At 38.1% G+C, this 24880-nt stretch overlaps 1 protein-coding gene across 23 annotated transcripts in view; it reads left to right on the top strand.

Annotated features, from left to right (window-relative positions):
* The window catches only part of LOC143681536 (uncharacterized), a 499706-nt gene that overhangs the window by 419476 nt on the left and 55350 nt on the right, over positions 1–24880 (top strand). The window lies entirely within an intron of this gene.

The raw sequence follows: 24880 nt of genomic DNA, 5'->3' as shown, positions 1-24880 counted from the left end.
AAAATTTTGGTTGGATTTTTAAAATGCAATAAGGAGGTATTGGGAGATTTGACTCCCTCTACTTAGATGTTTAACCAAACATTTTCACATGCACATAAAAATGGAGGAGTCTATAATGTTAAAAATGGCAAACAATTATGAGATTCCCCCCCATGTATGATTATTGCTTCATCAAGAGGACTGATTGCTATTTTCTTAACATTCAACTATTGATATCTTACTGAAGCAGCTGGCAATTCATTTTTTTCCCAATTAATACAACCAACATTATGTGATTTTTGCCACTGTCTATAGTAGACAATTCAGGACATGCAAAAATGCAAAATCCTTAAGGAGTTTTGAATCCAATCAGGGAGAAAGAAATTGTTTACAATTCATATAATATAGAATATACTAAGTATTGCAATAAAGATACAAATACATGCATATATGATTATATGAAGCAGGGAAACGTAAATTATTTTTTTTGCAAGAGGAGATTATAAAAGTCTCCATTCAAGAAATGGCACGTGAACTGCATCTGACAAGGGCACTTTAGTGGAGGGATGGTGTGGCGTCCAGGTATAGAAGGCAGAGATCTTTGGAAGGAAGTATAGTGAGTCTGAGAGGGTAGACGCATAGACAATGGTATGCAAGGAAGGGTTAGAGATAGGAGAAGGAGGAGATACAATTAGGAAGGTGGCGCTGGTCCTTGGAGACCCATACTCAGAAATTTGCTTTTGTTTTTAGGATTAAAAGATAAACCTTAAGGATTTGGGGCAAGAGAATGACAACAGACATCCAAATTGTACAATGGGAAAATTAATCTCATTCCAATATAAAGATGAAGATGAGGTAGAAGGCTTAGAAGCTGGGGCCAACCATTCATTAGCCCTTGGATAACAAGCCTTTAGTGAGCACCAATTTATTCTGAGGGCCCAACATGATCAGTTGTATTGGGAATGGAGTGTGGAGCCTAATGGAAATGGCAGTACTGAGGCAGATTTGATGTTCATGATGTAGAGCAGGGACGGGAGGGGAAGCATAAAATGCTTCGGACTGGATCACCACAGAGGAACTGCTGGATGTCCTTAAAGACACAACTGGGGTGTTAGATGGGAACGTTTTTCTTGGAGAAGGGAAGATAGGATAGCTGAATATTCAGACATTTGGGAGGAATAGAGAAAGAAATTTGGGTAGGCTTCAATATCAGCAAAGTTTTTGTTGGATATGTAAGCTGATCCAGTCCAAAGATCCATTCCCAATGGTCAAGGAACTTTGTGGGGGAGGGCTGCATATTCTATAAACGATATTTCTATCACAACCTCATTATGTGCTTGTGTCTCTATTATAACACTATATTCCCCTTTCTGTTTTATAAGAGCCAAATAATGGTTTTAAAATGTTTAATATTTCTATATAGGTACTAGTTGAATTAAATTTCCTCTCAAGAGACTTGAATATCAGATTTTATGCCAAGAGGGTATAATAGTGAGCAGCAGTACACCTAGGTTATAGGGTATTATGAGAATTATTTTTAACACCACCATCGATCGTAGTCCTCTGTGGTCAGTGTCCTTCCACTTCCACCCTGTCCCCTTTAAAAGTTAATCCTCAGCAGCATTTTTGGAAATGGAGAGTCTGAATTATAGCCCCTGTGAATCATCAGCTCAGTAGGTTCCTCTTGCTCATCTTCCTCCCGGTCACTTCCAACTCTACCACTGGCCTTCTCTCACTTTCCTTCCGGTTATACCTGGTCTTTGCCCAGAGCAATTGGACTAGTAAACCTCAGGGACATTTTACTTTCTTTGTGCTGGGTCAATGGAGAGATAAATGTGGGTCATGTAGCACTTCCCTTTATTCACCGTTTTCTGACTTGTTTGCTTTCAGCAATCATACCCTTGGAGAGCTTGTCTCCCAGTAAAATCCTCTCCCCTCTTCTCGAAGAGGTGGTCTTGCCCAAGAATAAAAGGACCTGAGGACCCATTCCTTAGTAGTCACCTTTTCAAATTTTGAGAGGGCTACCACCACAAACAGGAGGGTGGGCTATGAGGAGGGTTTCCGAGGCCGGTCCATGAGGAGCTGTAGCATCCCATACTTTTAACTCTTCTTTCCCACAGGTGGTGGGAATACGGATGATGTTTTGTTAAGGAGAAAACTTTTTATTTAATTGCATGTGTGCACACACACACACACACACACACACACACACACATCCGAAGACTAATTCTCAGGCAATTTAGCCTAGAAGTATATATTTTGGAGGACAATTGTTTTTTAAAGACAAATTTATCTCCACTAACCCCTTTACTCAAAGAGAAGAGTTTATATTATTATAGAGACCTGAATCCTTATCTTCCTCTGATTTCCAGAATGTTCCTTTGGGCCTACATGGAAAGAAATGTGTCCCATTACTAAATGTGTCCAACCATTTGTTGCCCAATGATAGCAACAAAAAGACCTTACAGAAGTTTTAAAATTATGGTGGTCCCGGCGGGCCGCGGTGGCTCAGCGGGCAAAGTGCTTGCCTGCTATGCCGGAGGACCTCGGTTCGATTCCCGGCCCCAGCCCATGTAACAAAAACGGAGAAACAGAATACAATAAAACAAGAAAATGTTTAAAAAATGTTTCCCTTTCTTCCTTCCTTCTATCCTTCCTTCCTTCTCTCTGTCTTTCCTTTAAAAAAAAAAAAAAAAAATTATGGTGGTCTGCTTTGTCTAGATTGTTTTCCTCAGCAGGTCATTCTTAGAAGAGTCTCTCTAATAGGAAGGAAAACAACAGGTAGTTTTATGGCCATCCTAAGAAGAAACTATCTGTGGATTGAGAGTGGAAATAGTTGACTTTTCCTCAAGTTATGTAAGCATTCATCTTGGACTGAGGTATTTACTAACTACAGCCTGAGCTGACTGCCTTTCTAAGGTAAGCAGACAGATGAGTGTAAATCCTATTGCACTGCAGTGAAAGCTGCCTACAGTGCATGCCCAATTGATGGTAGATCAGTGGCATACTTTTTATGAATGCAGCAATAATATAATATAATTGTAGAACATGAAAACAAATGACCATCTGCAGTCGGCTCCATTCACTGACTCCTGGAAATTAATGATGCCTATTGAAGGAGCATTGTTTGAAGATCAGTGGCATATGTCTGGTGGCGTTACATAATTTCATAGTCCACAAACCATAATGATTCAATTTTCTCAGAGGTGCACTCAGCCATATATGTCTAATATTGATCCCTTTCCTCTGTGAACTAATTTGGGGGTTATATTGTTTACACGAGTCAAAAGATGATCAAGAAGGGAAAGATAATACAAAGTTGAAGCTCAAGCAATCTTCTAAATAAATTTACAGTGGAATTTATTCTTTGAAAATATGAGTGCAGATTTGCTTTTTTTTTCTTTAACTTTTTTTATTGTATAGTATAACATATATACAAAGCAAAGAAATAAAAAAGCAATAGTTTTCAAAGCACTCTTCAAAAAGTGGCTACAGGATAGATCCCAGAGTTTGTCATGGGCTACCATAGAATCCTCTTATATTTTTCCTTCTAGTTGCTCCAGAATATAAGAGGCTAGAGGGCTTAAATACTTCTTTATCATGACAATCAATCTTTTTTTTCTTCTTCTTTTGTGAACAATAACATACATACAAAAAAGCTATAAATTTCCAAGCACAGCACCACAATTAGTTGTAGAACATATTTCAGACTTTGACATGGGTTGTAATTTTACAACTTCAGATTTTTACTTCTAGCTGCTCTAAAATACTGGAGACTAAAGGAGCTATTAATTTAATGATTCAGCATTCATATTCATTTGTTAAATGCTATCTTTTATGTATAATTCCACATCACCTTTGATCTTTCCATACCTCTCTTTGGGGTTGTTTGGGCTATGGCAATTCTAAATTTTTGATATTGGAAGGGTCTTTCACCAATATAGGGTAGGGAAATGGAACTATCTGATGTTCTGGAGAGGCTGGGCTAGGTTTCAGGACTTATCTGGACCAGGGACCCGTCTGAAGGTTGTAGGTTTCTGGAAAGTTACTCTAGTGCCTGGAACCCTTATGGAATCTTATAAATTACCCTAGGTGTTCTTTAGGATTGGCTGGCATGGTCCTGGTTGGGGGTTGGCAGGTTATGATAGATAGCAAGGTCTACCTGAAGCTTGCATAACAGCAACCTGCAGAGTAGCCTCTCGACTCTATTTGAACTCTCTCTGCCACTGATACTTTATTAATTACACTTCTTTTTCCCCATTTGGTCAGGATATTATTGTTGATCCCATGGTGCTACATCTGGATTCATTCCTGGGAGTCCTCTCCCACATCGCCAGGAAGACTTTCACCTCAGGATGTCATGTCTCATGTAGGGAGGAAGGCAGTGATTTCATTTGCAGAGTGGGGCTTAGAGAGACTGAGGCCACATCTGAGCAACAGCAGAGGTCCTCCAGAAGTAACTCTTAGGCATGCCTATAGGTAGTCTAAACTTCTCTGCTACCTATATAAGCTTTACAAGAATAAGCCTCATGATTGAGGGCATGGCCTATTGATTTGGGTATCCCTAAAGTTTGACACAGTATCAGGGGATTCCCTGATGGTAAGGCTTAGTAGTTTCATAGTCTTTCTCCCCTCCCTCAGGGACTTTGCCAATACTTTTTGATTATCTGCTTAATATACTCTAGGATGCTTCTAGGCATTACAATAATCCATACAGGATTAAAGAACCTCTTTCTCATTCTGTGCTCTCTGTGTTTCAGTTGTTCAAATGATTTATACAGATAGGTTGAATTAGGTTATGCACTACGGAAAATTTCAGTTCCAGATCAAATCAACCTTTCTTCCATTGGTCTCAAAGAGTATGTGTGGTTCTAAAATATAGATACTGTCTTCCTTACCCCTATGTTCTGAATTACTTTAACTCCAACGTGTTCGGCCCTGTTCTTATCTCTAAATATCAGTTATATATATATATATATATATATATATATATATAAAACATACATATATAACAGCCTCTCAAAATCCAGAAACAATAATCACCACTCCAAGCTTAATGTGTCTGCTCTGAAAGCTTAAAATCTAGGCCCCTGTTTTCTTATGAGCATTTTCTAAAGGTGACCATGTCATTGTTGTTGAGCTTTTCCGTAGATTCTAGCAGTCCAGTGACTCAAAGCAAATAGAATTGTTAGTTTGTGATGTAATGAAGACTATAGCTTTTATTTATTGTTTAGCATGTAATATTAACCTCTAACTAGGGAAAGTTTGGACTAGTAAACTGACTCACAGTATGAATTTGGTTTGAGTCGGAGCATAAGGACCTATACATCACTTTCATTTGGACTTAAAGCAGATGAAAGAGGCCACACAGAGAAAAGCTCAACTCTAAAGTAAGCTTGCTATCTATTGGTATGTGGTTCTTTCATTAATTTTGTTTTATAGGGAAATTTGGTTAAAACAGATGCTGAATTTAGGTCTATTGACTAGAAATAATTGACCTTACTGTATATTTGCTTGTAGAAGTCAGTAAATTTTGGTCCACCATACTCTCAGAGAAGTTGAATTCTAATAAACTGCTTTGTCACTATACTTTCCATTTAATTTAAGTGCACCTGCATTCATTGGGCATCATGTAGAGGGCCCCAAGTCCTCAGTCCATCAGCATTCTCACAGGTTTGCTTTTTAAAGTAGAATTTCTATCTGAATCTTTAATAAATTAAGTCATTTATTCATTGATTCATTCACACATTGACAGATATTGGTAAGCCCCACTCATTGCCAGCTCTGTGCTATGTACTATGGATATGAAGAATAATTAAAAATAAATCTTGCCATCAAGGACTTTATAGTCCAATTGAACTGATAAGTCATCCAGCCTCCCATATCACAGAGATCACAGTATATGTCAATGTACAGGTTTTGAAATTAAACAACCCTCTATAATTCAGTTGAGAGTTCCTAATAACTATAATAAATAACCACAGGGAAAATATTGTGGGTTTAAAGAGAAAAGAGAGAAACAACAGTTGAAAGAGTTGCTTACATTGTCAGTCCTGCTTTCTCATTTTCAAGTCATTCTTAAAACTGCCATATATTCTCCTTTTTTCTGGGCTGGCCAGAATGGCACTATTGATTATTCTCCCCGCTCCATTTCTCCCCTATTCCTCTTCTGCTCCTCTCTCTTCTTCTCTCGACCATCTCTCTCTTCCATTCTTCTTGAAATGTTAATTTTACTTTATTTAAATGATAAAACAGTCTCCCTATTGCTCTGGCTACTTTAATCTTCTTTCCAAGATCTCCTTCTTTTGATAATTGTGGCTCCCAGAGTTCCCAATATTTATAATGCAATTAAATGCTTATATTTCACATCTGAAAATCTCATTATCTCCAAGCATACACTCAGATTATCACGTCAAAATAACTGGGAAGTACTTTCTTTCTATCTCTATTGCTAATTTCCTGAAACAGAGCAAGTGTTGTGCCTCATTTATAACACTGACTTCCTAGTGAGCTGTGTGCCTTTTCACTCAGTACCTCTAGTCTTGAAGACTATGGTTCTAATCCTTTAGCTGTGAGTTAACCTGACATGGAACTCGCTTCTTCTTTATGGTTGAAAGAGCCAGCTAAATTTTTATTGCCACAATCACTCTAAAATACCAGACACTATAAAATGTAATTTTGTAGATTCTACTGTCATCCTGAAATATTTAAATGCCCAGGTTCCAAGTATTTGAAAAGTACTTCTTATTTTAGCCATCTTCATTTTGGGTTATAAATTAGATCCCTCTGCACATGGAATGTGCTTGGGAAATTATGTTTAGATTTGATTCCCCTGGTCCATTATTTCAAAGCCATTTTCTAAGTTTAGTTAGAAGCAACTAAAGGTAAAACTAAAGAGAGTGGTGGGAAAAGGGAAGGAAAAATTGTCCAAGTCTTCTCATTCAAAGCAAAGCAAGAAGTTGATGTTCTGATCTGAATATCTTCCTCTTGAAAATCCTCTCTTTGTTTCCTTATTTTTTCCTAGTCAAGATTAATGAGGTTAAATGAACGTACAGTAAAACTATGCTTTTATGTGTACAGGTATCAGAATTTGGCAAATATACAGTAGTATAGCATGCAATTAAGATACAGAACATTTCCATCACCTAAAAATCTCCCTAATGCCCCTGTGTCGTAGCCCCTCCTCCAGCACTCCACCTCAGCCATTGACAAACAGCTGTTTCCTCTCCCTGTGGTTTTGCCTTTTCCAGGCTATCATATAAGTGAAATCATACAGTACTTAGCCATTTAAGAATGTGAGATGGCTTCTTCTGATGTGATCTAGGTGTATGCTCAGAGATAGTGGAACTTTTTAAAGTGATATATAAATGCTTGATTCCATATTATGAATTTTGTATTTTAAGAAAGCCATGGAAGTCTTGTTCTCCCTGTGAAGCAGAACTTTCTCACTTATAAGAGCACAGAGCTGTAGAATGAGCTGTGGTTTAGGATCCTCCGCTACTAGTTCTGCCATGAAACTAATTATATAACATGTGGACAGAGAGGGTGGGCACAGGGAAGCATGTCACTGCCTCCATTTGTTTGTTTTGCCTGTAAAAAACAAACAAGCTGGGTTACAAGACCTCTGAGGGTATTCCTTTCATTTTCTAGGCTACTCAAGCAAATTCTGTGAAATGGACTGAAATGGGAATTTATTAGCTTGTGGTTTTTGGGGTTAATAGAAAATCCAATCAAGACATCATCAAACTGATGGTTTTTCCTCCAATACTAGCACTCTGAAATTGGCTGCTGGTAATCCTTGTCACCTGGCAAGGCACATGGCGTCATCTCCTGGTCTCTCCTCTTCCAGATTCCATTGATTTCATCTTTGGCTGCTCCTTCTATGGCTATCTCTGTCTTTCTGAATTTTGTCCTGCTTATAAAGGACTCCACTAATAGAATTAAGACCCATCCTGATTGAATAGCCTCATTGAAAAGGTCCTATTTAGATGGGTTCAAACCCACAGGAATGGAATTAACTTAAGAACATATATTTCTGGGGAACAATCAGCTTCAAACCACCAAAAGTATCTTCTTAGCTTGAAATGCATTTTTCATAACTGTTCTGTGCCTTATTATAATGTGAATTTTCATTTCCACAGTAGCCTACTCCCCTTAAATTCCTATGCCTTTGGTTGTTCACACGTTTCCATCAGGACAGCCTGTATTTATCCCTAATGTACTCCTGGGTACCGGATTTAGTGTGGTAACCTGACCTTCGATAGCATTTGCAACATAGGCAGCTGCATTTTGTTGCAATCAGCAGAAGTCGAATACATTATCAAACATTAAGACCTTCCAAAGCTTATGTTAAGCTCCTCTTAAACAGTTTGCTTCAGCACCTTGGCCATTATTAAGTACCATGAGCATGCTGACCTTTGGAATTAATTATGATTTCAGGATTTTGAACACATAATTTTAAATAATAAAGACATTTCTAATTTAAGAACATTTATGATAAGTTGTATTTGTTTTTATATATTTTGCTGAATCAGGAAGTCATTTCACTGTGTTATTTAGAATTAAACTGCAGCAATCAGGATGATATTTAGGCAAGAGTAATTGGTGTATTGGTGATTCTGTGGTGGCTGTGAAAGGTTCTGGGAAGAAATGGGAAACTCATGGATGGTCAGGCTTAATTTAAGAGTATAATGGGGTTTGCATTAACAGGAGTATTGTGTAATGCTATGTAATGCTGTGTAGTGAGGATACTTCAAGTTATGTGATTCTGCTTTGGAAAGACATGAGGATAAAGATAACTTCCAGAGTCTTTTGATGCTCTACTATGAGTTCACCTAAATCATTCCAGACATGTAGGGTTAATCGCTTTTTGGATTATAAAGGTCCTCAGAGAAGGCAATTGAGCATTCTTGCCAGTTGCTAAGCCAGGTCCTCCTTTGTCAAGAAGCTCCTGATAAATCCTACTTCTTCTTGCACAGTCTTGAGTGGGAGTACAGAAATGAAGGGAAGGTTCATTGTTCTTTCCACATTGATCTCCCACACAATGAAGCAATCTTGGGAAAATACATGCTTATGTGACAAGTTGGGACATTTGAGCTTAGAGACAGGACAATTAAAAGAGAAAGAGGAAGTGGGAAAAATAGAAGATGGTTTCAGAATTAATGGCGGCATTATCATTTAACACTTTTAGGAAAAGAATATAACTTTAGCAGTTTGTCTGGGGCATGGGGGCTTAGTATCTGCCCCCTTAGTAAGATGCTGGTAAAAGACATGGAAAATATAAAATAGGATTGATAAATAGAGAAGACTGGCTTGGTGATTTTTGGGAAGAAACAAGGTGTGGAGAGGAGGTAAAGAACATCAGAAAACAGAAATCCAGCAGTACAGTGAAATGCCTGAAAAGCAAGAACTCGTGTCAGGGATGTGAAAGGAGAGGTCGGTTGGTAGGAGTACTGCAAATGGACTTGCCCAACTAATTCTTTCATGTTAAGTCGTATTGCATTTCCATCATCCTGAAAGGAATTTGGATTTAACTGTGATGAATGTCACATTCTCTTTAATAAAACCATGAAATGGAAACCACACAATGCAAAAGGCTCTGGAGTAATTATTTTTTGCATCATTAATTTCTCTATAATTAGAACCCCCCCTTTCACATCTCTCAAGCCAATTACATATTTACACAGTAGGTGATGGCTAAGCGACAGTGGGAAAATTGGAAGAACCACAAAGTTTTTCTTATCTTTTCTTTTTACGATAGCCAACTATTCATTTGAAAGCTTGGTTTAGATCTATGGTGCAATCCTCTTGAGATAACTTATGTTATATGAATAATTCTTTCCACATATTTCCATTATACTTCTGTTTATTTAATAAGTGTTTACTTAATGTCTAATATGTTTTAGTTTCTCCTCTAGCCCAAGATAAATCTTAAGTACCCTTCTCTTATATTCTCAAATTATTAAAATTTTTTGAAACATGTACAAAAGTCCTAATGTAAAACATCTTGGATTTCCATGGCATGACACACATTTATTCACATATTAATACATTGTTAGTTCATTCATTTAATAAGCATTTACTAAGTAAGTCTTAAATGCCAGGAACTGGTCTTGGTGGTGCAGAGATAGCAATGAACTAAACAGAGAAGTTTTCTGCATTGGCATTTTACACTACCTTGTGAAATTGAGAATTTAATAAGAGACTAGATTGAAAGTAATGGTTTATTATAAATATTTGAATGAGAGAAAGAGAAGCCAAGATTGAATGGGTATGGTGGTGATTTTACTTAGTCAGTACCTTTTGGAATTTATTGACTCACTTAAATGTGCTTGTGCTCAACTAAAATTCACTAGAATGTGTGGAAAAGCTCCAACTCTAAAGTGAGCTCATTGTCTATTAGTACATAGTTCTTTTGTTTATTTTGTTTTATAGGGAAATTTTGTTGAAACAAGTATGCCAAATTTAGGTCTATTGACTAGAAATTGATCTTACTCATTTGCATTATAGAAAGACATTTTGAATAATTAGATGGTCCATGCTGTATGTCTCTCTCCAACTACCATTGTGTCCCATCATTTCCAGATATTTCATATTGTAATCTATTTTAGGTAATAGCGATATTGCAATGAACTGTTCTCTGGCTAAGAACTAGGAGAACAATGGGCTCTGGGTATGTGTTATCCAGAGATTATCATTCAAATATCTTAATAAATTTTATTTCATATTAAAATGTGGAAAGATCATGGATTTGATAATCAGATATATTTTCATATCTCTCCTATTCCATTTTTGCTTCATTCTTAGCCAAGTCTCAGTTTTTGTACTGGTAAATGTGGATGATAATCTACTCTGGAAGGTTTTTGTGAGAGAGAAATGAAATTAACTATGTAAAGTAAAAAATTCTAGTCTGTTTACCTTCTATCCTCAGGCTATGATGAAATAACAAACACATATTTATTTGCTCTTTAAGGAGAAAAATGTCAACCTTCAACCAGAGTGAGCAAAAACCTGTTTTTTGGGGGGAGGGGTGAGTATAAGGCAATATGTTTGCACTTAAATTAAATGGAAAGTATAGTGACAAAGCAGTTTGTTAGAATTCAACTTCTCTGAGAGTATGTTGGACCAAAATTTACTGACTTCTACAAGCAAATATACAGTAAGATCAATTATTTCTAGTCAATAGACCTAAATTCAGCATCTGTTTTAACCAAATTTTCCTATAAAACAAAATTAATGAAAGAACCACATACCAATAGATAGCGAGCTTACTTTAGAGTTGAGCTTTTCCATAGATTCTAGCAGTCCAGTGACTCAAAGCAAATAGAATTGTTAGTTTGTGATGTGATGAAGGATATAACTTTTACTTATTGTTTAGCATGTAATATTAACCTCTAACTAGGGAAAGTTTGGACTAGTAAGCTGACGCACAGTATGAATTTGGTTTGAGTCGGAGCATAAGGAACCATACATCACTTTCATTTGGACTTAAAGCAGATGAAAGAGGCCACACAGAGAGGATTAAGATGAAGGATGAAAAAAATCCTTCAACATCTTGGCTGCTCCTTCTCTCGCCAGTTAGATCCATTTCTCTTTAAACATTAGAAAGAGGATAGAAGTTGTCACCACTCATCTATGGCTGGGAACAAGCCTCGAATTAACATTCAGGTGAGTTTTTTTTTTTTTTAGGAAAAACACGACCATCTTCTTTCAGAAAATTACCGAGAATGCTGCTTCTGCCTATGTCTACACAGGCCCCTCAAAGCTTGATTTCCAAAATCAACATTTTATTAGACCAGCAACTCCATGGTCCGATGCACTTTAAAAGAAACAAATTCACCATTGGGTCTTAGCTGACCACACTGTAAAGCAGGCAGATGATGCAGTTCAATTAGGAGCCCAATAAAAATGTGTTTTCTTTAAATGGGCAAAGGGGAACATGGAGGCGAAATTCCCACATCCTGCCATGATGTTTAATGGGTCAAGTTCCAAGTTGGATGCTTTTCTTTGCATTGCTTGAAACAACTAAATGAATATGTGTGTTCCAGATACAGACAATTATTATTAGCCTTTCTGAGTCTTGTCTCTCAATTCAGGTACCAGAATTTGGGGGGCGGGGGGTGTGTGTCAAATATCATTAAAGAATCCTCTCTCTTTTTCATTTTTATGTATGTGACTGCTTGTTAGATACTATGCAGTTGTGCATTACCAAGAAAATACTGGAATTATAGAGGCACAGCAGGAAATTAACAATGCAGGAGATAATCATGCTTGGTTATAGATAATGCATTCAGTGTTTAAAAATAGCAGTTTGCCATCCATGTGTCACTTCACACCAGATGGTTGGAAGAGCACAGGACATGTTTTTTTTTTTTTTTTTTTTTTTTAAGATATATTAGGAGGGTATATATAAAAATCTATTAATAGTACTGAAAAAGGAAAAAAGATCTATAATTTAGGATAAGCTATGTTTGTCACATTACCATCATCCACATCAAGTTTAAAGCTATTTTTATGTGTTCAGGAAGTAAAAAAAAAAAAAATCTGTTCAATGAGATACAAAAATGAAAAGTGTTGTTGAGTGTTTCCAGAAATTTCAGTAGAGACCTTTTTTTGAGCAGTGCCCAACTTGAACAAGTTGATTGAGACTTCTGTGACTAATTTCATCTTTGGTTTTACTATTACTTTATTTTTAATTCCAAGTCACAGGAGAAAAGTCATTGTCACTCCATGAGAGATTACAAGGCAGATGGAATTCATCATTCGCTGCCTATTAATTTTGAAGATTGCTTACAAAGATTTAGTTGTCCTGCCCACTATAGAATTACATGAATATAAATCTGTTCTTTACCTTCAAATTGTTAAAATAGCATCTCAGTAAAAAAATATAAATTTACTATTTGGACTCTCTACACTAATTATTGATAATGCAGAGATGTTTGTGAATTGACACAAATATCCCAAATTTTTTATCTCGTACCCTAGAGGAGTGGTTCTCTAGGGTGGGGTGATTTTGCCCTCTGAGGGGCTTTTGGCAATACCTGGAGACCATTGTGTTTGTAACAACTGGGTGGGGAGTGTCTCTAGCATCTAGTGACTAGAGGGTGGGGATGCAGTAAAACATTCTCCAGTACACAGAGCTGTCACCCACAACAAAGAACTAAGGGACCTCAAATGCCAATAGTGCTGATGTTGAGAAACTCCGGCCTAGAAACAAAACTATACCTTCAGACAGGGAGGTATAGTTACCGTTATAGAGTCCCGGGCAGCTTTTACACTCCTGCAGCAAGCCTCATGCCTTAGGGCTCTCAGGGACGCCCTCTGAGCAGCGCTTGTTGCAGCTGTTTTCAGTGCTCTGCTTCAAGACGCCTGGATCTGGCTGCCCATGTTTTAAAGCCCTTGACTCAATGAGACTCAGTGAGGGCATGGGTGTCCCTCCTCCTCTCCCTGCTGTGAACCCACAGTTTCTTCTTTAGAAAGGCTCAATTAGCAGAATGAGCCCAAATTAAAAAAAAACATTTTCTTTTTCTTCTATTAACATTAAGAACTCCCTCCTTCCCCAAATTCCTTTGACCCTTGTTTAAATTGTCCTTAGTATAGTCATGTACTAATTTCCAGATTTTGCCTTGCATTTCAACTCAGAGTTAGGGTGATGTAACTGTTCACCCACAGAGACTGGCCTTTAACATCTTCCACCAATTTTTCTAAAGGACAACCCATACTATACACATACACACACACACGCGCGCACACACACACACACACACACACACACACACACAACTTATTCTCACATCATCTGTTATCTTTAAGTTTTGAACTTTATATTGATGCTCTCTGATCCTGCCTTTTAAAAAAAAGCTTAGAAACTAGTGAGATGATGTTTAAACCTTTGAGGTTTTCCTGGGGAAATGATGAAACAGAGGACCTCATCATGCTAAGATTAGTGTGAATAAACACTTCTTTTGTCTGCTGGCTCCTCAAAGTTCTGCCATTGTCTCAGGGAAATCTGAGAGTGGGAAAGATGGGGGAGCAGGATCAAACATTCATCGTGTTTCTTTCATGGAGATCCATGTCCCCCTCAGCCTTTCTGCCCGAGGCGCCGTCTTGACAGCTGTCTGTTGTGGTGAGCACCAAGCCTTCCCTGAATCAAAGCATTACTGTCAATGGGGCCTTCTCGCCGGGTTAAAGGCGACTGGCCTTTTCTCTCTCGGTGGCCCACTTGGAAACAGAAATTCAGTTCCCCCTGAGGCTACCTCCAGCTGCCAAACTGAGTAGGAACCATTGAACTGGCCGGTATGGGTGTGGTCTGGATGCCGTGAGCCCACGAGCCAGCTGGAGCCTGCCTTCGCTGGCACCCAGGCTTGCACCGGAGAAGGGAATGCCGAGCTGCTGAAACGGAAGCGGAGCGTGCAGCCGGCCGGGGACCCGCGCCAGCCAACATGTTGGGCTCAGGCCTCTGTGGGCCGCCGGCTTGTCTTCCCACAAGACACTGCATCCTTCATGAAGGGCTGTTTTATTTTTTTTTTTACCCTTCCCTGGGTGTCATCCAATTATCACTCCCACACACTTCTTGCAGCTGTACTTTATGGATGACTAACATTTTTGCTTTATTGTTCTGGGAGAGCTACAAACATGAAAACCAGCTGATAATTTATCAAGAGGTTTGAATACAAAATATGAAGTGAGAACCCAGAGTGGATTTGGAGGCGACAGGCAGCAGTGCTGGGCTTGTCTTCCCTAGGTGTGAACTGTTTTATCTTAGCCACAGTTTACTGGGGAACAGCGTTTTGTGCGACAGCTTAAATAAATGTGTTGGGATTTTCTAAAATGCTTTTCCAAAAGGGCTTCATGCAAGTAATTTTGCTGTGCTGTTCACTGCATCCAGTGAAAAGCAGAGAGACAAAGGCTAGTGCAAATGCAGGGAGCAGATCGTTCAGCTTCTAGGGCAATTCACCATTGCGTTTGCTCAGGACTGAGGGGTTTCCCTGGAAGAGAGATTTTCAGTGCTAAAATTGGGACAGTTCCAGGCAAACTAGGATTATTGGTCCCTGTATTTCCACTTCCCTCATTTGGGGAAGAGGTATCCCAGTTTGGATTAGGTCTAAGGCAGTTTCTAAGCAACGCAGCTTTAGGGTAAAAGGATTTTCCTGTGTGCCTCAGTGGGATATTTGGAATTTCACTCCTGATTTTTTAAAAAGCTCAGTCACTTGGACAGTCACAGCTTGCTCCTAAGTTCAGAATCTCTGTACTGAATAGTTGAATGTTTGCACAGGGCTTGGAAAAACTTAGAGAAGGAAAGCTGGGCTCTTGAGTGCTGGGAGAGAGAGAAAAAATCATTGCAAGAGATGTAAGAATGTGTTAATTGGGGGTGATGTTTGCATTTGGTTCCCATTCCTTGCTTTCTCTAGAAAAAACAAAACAGTCAAGCACAGAGTGACAAGTGCAGTTGAAGGAGGGAAGTGGTCAGAACACACTGTTTTGCTTTTAAAAGATAAATCATCAACATGCATGGGAAAAGAGCAGAGGGTCAGCAGGAGGGTAATCTAGTTAAAGGTGGAATAATATTAGCCCGACTGCCTGGCTGTGCATCCTCTTTGGAAACAGAACATGACACAGCTGTTCCAGGGCCCAAGGAGAAGATTAATAAGGCAGAACTTACAGTAACCTGTGTGTATTACTTTATACTTCACAAAGTCCTTTCACCTACTGTATCTTCATTGGTCCTCACGAAATACCCTGAGAAGTGAGTGGTATAGGTTTTAGTAACCTCATTCTTAGAGATGAGGAAACAGTGGAGCAAGGACAAGTGACCTGCTTAAGATGACACTATCAGTTAAAGAACACAGCCAGAGCTGAGTCCCAGGTATACTGATTCCTACTACACCAAGATGTTTGTATGACTTCTTTAGAGGTCATGAGGGTGAATGTAAAACCATGGAAACCCACAGATTTGAACCTTTGTTGCACTTGACTCTATCTTCCAAGCTTAATTATAGCAACAAAATCAAAAAAAAAGAAGAGGAACATTTTAGCATAGGGTAAGAACTGTAGTTTTGATGCCTGATGCATAAAATTGAAGCAAAACTCTGCCAAGACCTAGGTTTGGGATCTTGAACAAATTACTTAATCTCTTTATTTTTTGGGAAACATTTTTTTTTATTGTGAAATATAACATATATACAAAAAAAGCACTAAATCTCAAAGTACATTGTAACAAATAGTTATAAAATGGATTTCAAAGTTTGGTATGGGATATAGTTTCACAATTTCAGGTTTTTCCTTCTAGCTGCTCCAAGATACTGGAGACTAAAAGAAATATCAGTATAATGATTCAGCATTCGTACTCATTTGTTAATCCTATCTTCTCTAACTCTTCCTTCTTTGATCCTTCTCCCAATCTTTAGGGGTATTTGGACAATGCCCGTTTTAACTTTTTCATGTTGGAAAGAGGTGTCGACAACATGGCTTAGGAGGATGGAACTAGTTGATATTCTTGGAGAGGCTGGCCCCTCTGGGTTTCGTAACTTATCTGGCTTAGAAACCCATCTGGGGGTTGCAGGTTTCAGAAAAGTAATCTTAGTGTGTGAAATTTTTGTAGAATCTCAGATAGAGCCCAAGGTGTCCTTTTGGGTTAACAGGAATAATATTGGTTGGTGTTTGGCAAGCCATGGAAATTAGCACTATCTAGCTGAAGCTTGCTTACGAGTGGCCTCCAGAATAGCTTCTTGACTATATTTGAACACTCTTAGCCCCTGATACCTTATTTTGTTACGTTTCTTTTCCCCTTTTTGGTCATGAAGGCATTGTCAATCCCACAGTGCGAGGGCTAGGCTCATCCCTTGGAGTTATGTCCCACGTTGCCAGGGAGACTTATACCCCTGGATGTCATGTCCCACGTAGGGGGGAGGGCAATGAGCTTTCATGCAGGGTTGGGCTTAGTGAGGGAGTGGTCACATCTGAGCAATAAAAGAGGTTTTCTGGAAGTAACCCTTAGGAACAACTATAGCTAGATTTAGCTTCTCTGCTACAGAAATAAGTTTCATAAGAGCAAGACTCAAGGTCAAGGGCTTGCCCTATTGACCTGGTAATTCCTAATGTGTGAATATCAGGGGTTTTCCTGGTGGAAAATTTTAACAGTTGAATATTTTTAATCCAGTCCCTTAAGGGACTTTGCCAACATACCTTAATTATCTGCTCAATGTACTCTGGAATGTATCAGGATAGTACATTAAGCTATAAAGAATTGCAAGACTATGTTCTCATTCTGGGCTCAGTGTGATTAGGTTGATTAAATGAGCTGTCCAGACAGATTGAGTTAGATTATGTGCTACAGAAAATTTAGGTTTTGAACAAAATAAACCTGTCTTCCTTTTGGTCTCATGCTAACTGAAGTTCTAAAACACAGACAATATCATCCTTTACCCTGTATTCTGAATTACTTTAGTCCTGTGCAGATCAACTTCATTCATCTCTCTAAATGAAGCCTGATCTCTTTGTCAGTTTCTTTAATAGTTGTTGTATTTAGCAATGCTGATTTTCAGAGCTGCAGAATTCCAGTTCTGAGTCTTGGGTGTCACACAGGTACCCAAAGTTCTAGGGAAATTCAGTTTATACAGCATCTCAAAATCTAGAAATAACATTTATAGCTCTGAACTAAATGTGACTCTATAAGAGCTTACAATCTAGGCCCCAATTTTCTTATAACTATTTTCTAAAAGAGACCATACGAAATTGTTCTTTTGTTTCTGGCTTATTTTGCAACTTAACCTCTTTAAGCCTAGTTTCAGTGCTTGAAAAATACTCATAACAATTGCTTCTGGAAAGGTTGTTTTGAAGATTATAAAAGATAATGTAAGTAAATTGCCAAATTCTGTACTCAAAACATAGTTTATTGTTTTTACTAGTAAGATTACTAATGATAATACGACAAGCGGAGATAAATGTGGACAAATTCATTGAAACCGACTGCCATGGTAACAAGAGAAGGAAATTCCCTGCTGAAAAGCATAGTTTTTTCAGACCCTTATCCTATTAACAGGCAATATCTGGGTCCAGCCTGAGCAGTCACCTCTAAGAAGAAAGAATCTAAGCTTTCTGTATGGCCTCTAATTTACCCGATAATGAAACATCAGAGACTTTAAAGGCAAAAAGTCAAAACAGCAGGGCCAGTAGGTGAAAGTGACAAGTGAAAGTGACACTAATACTCCTGAAAGTCATTGTGACATTCAGATTAGTCCTGTAATGAAAATGGTTCTGTCAGATGAGACACCAAGTTAGACGTTAGCCACAGGATAAAATTAAATTCGGAGTCACTCATCACTTATGAAAAAATGTTACCTGTCCACTTTACTTTATTTAGAATCTGAATGTGGGTGGCAATAATCTCACATAGGTTCCTTCATAAAGGATCTATTTTAGATGAAACAGCACAAAGATGTTTCTTTGTTTGCTTTTAATTTTATTCAGTCCTGACCCCACTCTAATAGACAACAAGGATTACTTTTAAGAAAACTGCTGCCAAATGTATGCGTTTACTTTAGCTATCTTGTTTCCTTCAGACATGTAAAATCCTAGAAATAGAAGGTGGCTCAGAAGGTCAACCAGTCTGTCTCGTTCATTCAAGAAAGGTGACAGACTCTGTTATTATTAATAATTCTCCAAATTCCTAAGGGGCTTTATAATCTGTAAGGTGCATTTTCATTAGTAGCTCTCAGGAAGGTCCATATGTATAGCTTTTTGTATTATATCCATTTATATAATACATTCTTTAAAGACTTCTACCCAATACGAAATAAAATTCATGAACAACAAATTAATGACATTTGAAATGTAAATAGTATAAACCATTATTTTCTTCCTGTACCCTTGTCTCATTTCTCCTTTTCTGTCTTTCATGAAATGCTGTGCTCTCCTAGCCTGATCACTTTTGTGCATTGTACAAATGTAGATGCATGTGCATTAGAACATTTGCTGTCACAGAGGCTTCATGCCTAGGCCTTGGTTTCCTAGGGCTGCCATAATAAAGTGCTACAAGCTTGGTGGCATACATCAACAGAAATTCACTCCCTCACAGTCCTGGGAGCTAGAAATTTGAAATCGAGGGGGGTCAGCCATGCCACGCGCTGTCTCAAATCTGTAGTGGGGAATCCTCCTTTGCCTATTCTAGTTTTGGGTGATCTGTCAGCAATCCTTGATGATTCTTGGCCTGCAGCTCCATCATTCCATGGCTTGTGGTGGCATCACTCCAATCTCCATCTCCATATGGCTTTAAATTCCTTGTCTCCATCTTTATGTGGCATTCACCTCTCTTTGTCAGTTTCTTTGTGTCCAATTCTCCTCTTCTTATGAAAGCACCAGTCACATTGGATTAGGGTATTAGGGCTTATTCTAATCCAATTTGGCCCATTTTACTAACCATATCTTCAAAGATCCTATTTCCAAATAGGGTCACAGTTACAGGACTGCAGATTAGGACTTGGACATATTTTCTTTTAGGGGATGAGGATGGGCAGGAGACACAATTCTAACCCATAACATCCTCCAATCTTACATTTGGTTTTGATTTCTTTTGCTTTTCTAATTGGAATTTCTACTCAAGCTCTTTAAAATCCCAGTGTTTCCATACCTTCTTTGACACATTGTTTTCCAACTGGCTTTCAGGCTTTCATTACTGAATACACTTCAGACTCTCTTGTTTACTTTAGAGGCTGAAAGGGAGGTGTTGGAGTCAGACAGAATCCTGGCTCAGGCTCTTAGTGGTTGGTGACCTTTTGCAATTTACCTAATCGATCTAATTTACAGTGTGGCGTATTGATTGCACTAAGGGCCCATTCTTCACTCCACCCTCTGTTTACATTCGTGGAAAGGTAACTTTATCATGCCTACCTACTCTGACTCTGGGCTGGATCATGTAGCTTGCTTTGGCCAGAGAAATGCAAGCAGAAACTTAAAAACACTTGTACCTTTCCACTTGCAATCTTGTCCTCTGCCTTTGCCATAAGAAGAACATGCCTGAGCTTCCCTGCTGAAGAATAGGGCATGTGGACAAGATTTGAGTTGTTCCATATCTAGCCAAAGCTGTCTAGAATGGTAGTTGGCTAGCCTTATCCCCAGAGGGGCTAGCTTAACTGCATTTGGTCATATATGCCTGAGTAGGTCTAGCTGAGGTGTGCAGGGCCCAACCACATCAGTTCACCCTTGCACATATAACAGCATAATTATTGTTATATGCCACTGAGATTGTCGAGATGTTTACTGTGCAGCATTCTTGTGGTAATAGGTAATTGGATCACTTGGGTTCTTCATCCCTGTAATGTATAAAATATTAACAACTACCTTAAAAGTTGTAGTGAAGAGTAAATGATGTAATGCATGTAAATCACTTAGCCAAGGCCTACTATGCAGTAAATGCTATTGAATATTAGTGATTGCCATTCAGAGACCACATGCTGCTATGACCCCTTCCATACCTGACATGGCTGCATTCTTCTTTTGAACGGATTCCTAATTCTGAACTTATAATTCCTCTTGTTGGGGAGCAGATTATTTTTGTTTTTATTCCTTACCTCCAATTATTTTTTTTCCCCATCATCTTAAAGATAATTGGGTCAATTTTCATCCTATGTTTATTATGATAGATGAAGGCATTTTTATAATTCTGTTACAGGAAACTTTACTATTTTCCTTTATAGGTTCTTGGTTTCTCCAATCTGTTTAATTATTCTCTATACCATTTTCAAAGTGCTTGTATGTTTGTTTTTTACAAATCTTAATCTTGGCTTTTATTTCATTTCTGACTTTCTTCCAACTTTGGTATGTGGAATTTGAGCCTTGTTCTTCTAGGTATTTTCCTATTCTAACATCTTAGAAATAGACCATGGAACATAAGTGTAAAACAAGGTTCACTGCTCATATCTGAAGCTCCTTTTTCCAAAGACAGGTAAACCTCTGGTGCTGGAAATTTTAACAATCAGGAAGAGAGCTCAAAACACAGATATGTGTTTATATCGCAGCATGAGGAAAACAGTTTCTATAACACCCACAGGTTTTTCTTTTGCAGGCAGAAGTATAGTAATCTCAGGAAAGTACTTGTTGGTAAAGTTATTTCTGAATAAGTGTATTATTTAACAAATCTGCTTGCATGTTTTTTTCCCAACAACTCCCTTGGGTCATACTGTAGATGCAGGAGAGAGTTGAGGAGTCAAGAAGAAATGGAAGGGACAAAATGGAATTATGCCTTGGTAGAGACCCCACCAGCAATGAAAAACAGTAACTGTTTGACAAGGAGGAACCAGAGGAAAAGGCCAACTTCTTGGAGATTCTCACTGAAAAATTATTTCTCTATTGTCTCTGCAGACATAAATGAATTAAAACACACATGGAAATTTACTTTCATAATGATACAATCCAATATACAAAGTGAGTGAATGATTTCCTGAATATTCCATTGACCAAATCAGGGAAATATGTGATGCAGTTTATAATTTAAAAAATTTGAGACTGATAATTGACAGTAAATTAGAAAATGTTCTCATTCAAATTATCTCCTCTCGATGTCAGGGGGTGTGGCAATGTTAAGGTCTTAAAATTTTAAATAGACTTTCTTGGTGGTGGTATTTCATACATTTGACATGAATAATCTATAAAATAGAGTCTTTACTCTCCTAATTGATAACTAAAATAGACTGATTTTTGGCTTGCATTCATGCATTCATTCAGTCACTCATTCTGCAAGACAGTTTTCACCAACATTTTCCTCTCCGTCAGGCATTATGCAAAGCGTCAGGAATGCAAAGGAGTATTTTCTCTGTATGCTTATCATTTAGTAGTTGAAGTCAAGAGTGTAAAACATTAAGCACAGCAAAATATTACAGGAACTGTGATGGAAGTTTGTTCAGGGTCAAGTGGGAATCCAGAGAAGGCTGAGGTCTATTGTGTAAGGGCTTTCCTTGCACAAAGGTGAAAGATGAGCAGATGTTGCAGGTGGTTGGGCAAAGGTATTCCTGGCAGAAGGGGCAGCAAGAGCAAAGGTATGGAAGACATGGGGAAAGAAGCCTGGCAAAGCAGCAACTGACAGCTCCTCAATATGTTGCAAGACTAGGGCTTAAGGCAGGACTGCTGAGACTAACCAGGTAACCAGTACACAGAGGGGTTTTTTATGTCACACAAAAGAGTTTGTACTGCTCCTATAGGCAATAGGAGGCCCTCCAAATCCTAAGCCTGGGTCAGCATGATCAGACTTGTCTTTAGAAAGGTTACTTTTGTAGTAGGCAGAGAATGGATCAGAAAGTTATGAGTCAGGAACACCAGATGGGAGACCAATTATTTAAGAGAAGAATGGTAAAGAACTAACCTAGTTATTATTACTCCCTTAGGCAAGTAATTAAGAACACCTAAACTGTATAAGTCTGTGCTAGGTTCTGTAGTGTGTACAAAGAAGGGTACGGCTTCTCTGCCATGAGTAGCATTACAATCCAGTAGCATAGATATTATTAATGTCACAAATATAAGAAGTGACATGAAAGGTAATATAAACAGTTATGGGGATTGAGATTCAGTTAATCAGAAAGTGATTTGTGAGCCATTTAGGATTTCAAATGGACCTGGAAAGAGGAGTCCATTTTTCGTAAGTAAAAATTGTGGTGGTGGGCTCCCCAAGCAGAAGTAACGACATTAGTAAAAGGCATTGGGACATACTTCTAGAAGAGAGGTGTGAAATAAGGCTGGAAAGAGAGGTGGTACCACATGGTGGAGGTCTGGAAATGCAGGGGCAAGTGATTAATGCTAATTTCTTTCATAGGGATGTGCTGCTGAAGGTTTGAATGAAAGAAGTGACATATAAGGATAGGATAGGCTGAAGATAGGGACGCTATTAGATTTTATTTGCATGAGTGTGAGGTAATGCAGATTGGAATCTAGGAGAGCATCAAAGAAATCAGAGAGCAGCAGGTTACTCTGGTGCTGTAGGAAGTGGTGGAAAGAGAGATTCAAGAAAGGCAACAGGATGGAGTAAAAATAACATACATGGATAGAGGGTGACTTAATTCCACTGTAGCCATCAACTAGAAGCTATCTCTTGGACAAGTCACTGAACCTCTCTTTATTTTTCAGTTTCCCCATCTAAAAGTAGCAATAACAAATACTCACCTTATAGGATTGTGAAGACTAGATATCCTTTTTATAAGGTTTTTAGCAGAACACTTGACACCTAGTAGGCACTCAATAAATTATACTTTCAAAGAAGGGAAAAAAAAGGCAGTTGGTAAGTAGATAACAGTGTGAAATACTCCAGAAATGTTGTGATTAAAATAACGTAGAGGAGTTGGAACATTCATTGCTGTCTTTCAAAGTTTAGGTATTAACTAAATTAAGAGTTCTTAAGTTTCATTGTTCGTAACCATAACCTGTGTGCATCTCTGAAAGTATAGATTTCTGAAACCCAGAATTTCCAGGACTTTGTATTTTTAGGACTTTACTAATGCATAACCAAGGTAGACTGAACATTTTGCCAGGTGTTGGAGCAGACACATATAAGAATAGGGTAATATTCAGGCCTGTGAGTAGCATTAGGACAGGCAAAGTATGAACAAGAAATTACAATCCAAAATGACCCCCACTGTGCAAGACCTAGGTGCAAAAGGATAAGAAAATCCAGAAGAAACACTAACTCCTGAAAATCCTCAGAGAGGCAGCAAGAGAGGTCTTGAAGAATGAATAGACGTTCAAGAGAGAAAGAGCAAACTTGGCAGAAGAAACTATTTTCAAAAGATGTAACGGAACATGATGCACATTTTAGTGAGGTGGCAGAAGTGATGTGAAATGAACTGGTTAAGTGTGAATTGGTTAGAAGCTATGTAAATCTTGGGAACAACATGTTCAGAAAGCTGAATTATTTAAAGGTGGTGATGGGATAGAGTAGAGGAAGATGGGGTTTTGAAGAATTATTCCATGTGTTTTCATACTATTCACTTATATTGCATTTTAACTAATTATCTAAAACTAATATATGCAAGTTACTAAAAGAGACATTAAAATATCACAAAGGAATAAATGATAGAATCATGTCTCCTATCTTCCCTTGTTTGCTACATCCAAGGCAACTGTCAACAGTGATTAGCATTCTCTTACAGAAATTTTCCATGAATGTATCAGCATGTCTTTCTACCTATCCTTCTTTCTATCTTTCTATATGTACTTATCCATCTATTATCTATCTATCTATCTATCTATCTATCTATCTATCTATCTATCTATCTATCTATCTATCTATCTATCCTTATCACCTATCTGTCATCTATTATGTCTCTAAACTTTTCTTAAAATCTCATGGGCTTTTACTATGTTACTCATTGCTTTTACTTCTTTTATGCCCTTACAGCATACAATATGGTTCCACCTTATTTTTGTTAACAATTATATAAGCTTGCTTCATGTGGATATACAATGATGTGAGTCTCCTGGTTGATCATCATTTAGGTAGAATTGAAGACTTTAGCAGCATTCAGCACCCTTGTTCATATATTTTCTGCAGAACTGGGAGTATAGCTATGGTATACATTTCTAATAGTGACTGACAGGGACGGTGGCTACCAGTATAATTGCATTTTGCTAGGTCTTGCTAAATTACTCTCCAAAAAGTTTGTACCTATTTACAAAGTTGGCCACAGTGTATGAAAGGGAATGTTTTTCTACACTCTTGCCACCATTTATCATTGTCAGGTGAAAAATAGAATCTCATTGTTTTTGAAACTTACATTTCTTTAACTATGTGTGCAGATTGGCTTTCAAAATCACCAGTTTATTTTGTTTGAGTTGGTGTCCATGCATTACTTGGTCTTCAGTAGTTCTTCTGCAGTTTTGGGGATACAGTGAATACCACTGCTAATGCAAATTTGGATAC

Source organism: Tamandua tetradactyla, chromosome 4 (assembly GCF_023851605.1).
Source record: "Tamandua tetradactyla isolate mTamTet1 chromosome 4, mTamTet1.pri, whole genome shotgun sequence".
Classification (NCBI taxonomy): domain Eukaryota; kingdom Metazoa; phylum Chordata; class Mammalia; order Pilosa; family Myrmecophagidae; genus Tamandua; species Tamandua tetradactyla.
The sequence above is the reverse complement of the archived record's forward strand: the minus strand, read 5'-3'. Positions and strand labels throughout refer to the sequence as shown.